Here is a 1,229-nt window from a genome sequence, read left to right as displayed (position 1 = left end):
AGTGTAGATAGTGACTGGGTAAAATTGTAACACGTTAAGATTGTAACATGGTCAACATTTGGATGTTTGATTCTGTTAGAAAGCTTTGTCAATGCAGTATTTTTTTTAATGATGACCTTTATAACTATACTCCAACGGCTGGTACAATTGCTACATTTGGATTTATTTTTTATTCCCATTTACTCAACAATTTTAAAAAAATTTAATCTATACGAATTTCTATATATTAGAAACATTTTACGTACCTGAATACAAATTTATCAAAGAAAAAAAGTTAGAATCTTAATTAAAATAGAATGTACATAAAATGTATATAATTTAATTGTACTCAAACTCACCTAATACTTTGATAGAAAAGTAATCACATTGTTAATTTTATATTATAATTAAATTAAGTTTAATTGCATTTAGTTTAGTTAGTATTGTAAACATCAAAAAAATAATATTGTACTGATTATATGTTTTTCAATACTATGTTACACCCAGTGGCGTAGCGAATCATGTTTTTCAGAAGCAATTGCTTCTTATATCTGGGGGGTGGTGATGGGTCATAACCTCATAAAGCCCATATACACGGTCAGTCTATTTAAACTTTATTTTGGGTGCTACCCCACCCCCTATTTGAGCATATGAGTATCGTATACATCAGTTGGAGTAGGTCGGGGTAGGTCATAAATAATTTGTTTGCTTCCATATGATTTAAAGTTCGCTACGCCACTGGTTACACCTATATTATAAACCCAGACTCATATCTGTGTCATTTGGTAATCACAATAATATGAAATTCAGTTTTAAATCTAAATACCATTGGTATAAACTGATCAGTTTCTTCCACAACCGTAAGACTTATAGATGATAGGAATTAACTCAGATTTTATTGACCCTTATATTATACACTAGCGTTACATTATAGTAGCTATTATTGTTATGTCAACGATAATGGAGTCGCACAATGCAACTCACTAGGCCCTATATTATTCTTTATTTATTTTTACTAATTACCGGTGTAATTATTATAATATATATTTAAAACAAAGTGTTGGCGGTGCCTTACAGCATATCCATAATTGGATTGAATAAAATGTGTTATCCCTTAACAAACCTAAATAAATCAATATTTATGCCATTAGTTACAAGTCGCTTACAGCTTCCCTATGGATACAACTTTATTATTCATAAATATATAGCTGCAACTGTAAACCATTTACTATGGTATTATTATTTAAATA

Source organism: Acyrthosiphon pisum, chromosome X, assembly GCF_005508785.2.
Source record: "Acyrthosiphon pisum isolate AL4f chromosome X, pea_aphid_22Mar2018_4r6ur, whole genome shotgun sequence".
Classification (NCBI taxonomy): domain Eukaryota; kingdom Metazoa; phylum Arthropoda; class Insecta; order Hemiptera; family Aphididae; genus Acyrthosiphon; species Acyrthosiphon pisum.
The sequence above is the reverse complement of the archived record's forward strand: the minus strand, read 5'-3'. Positions refer to the sequence as shown.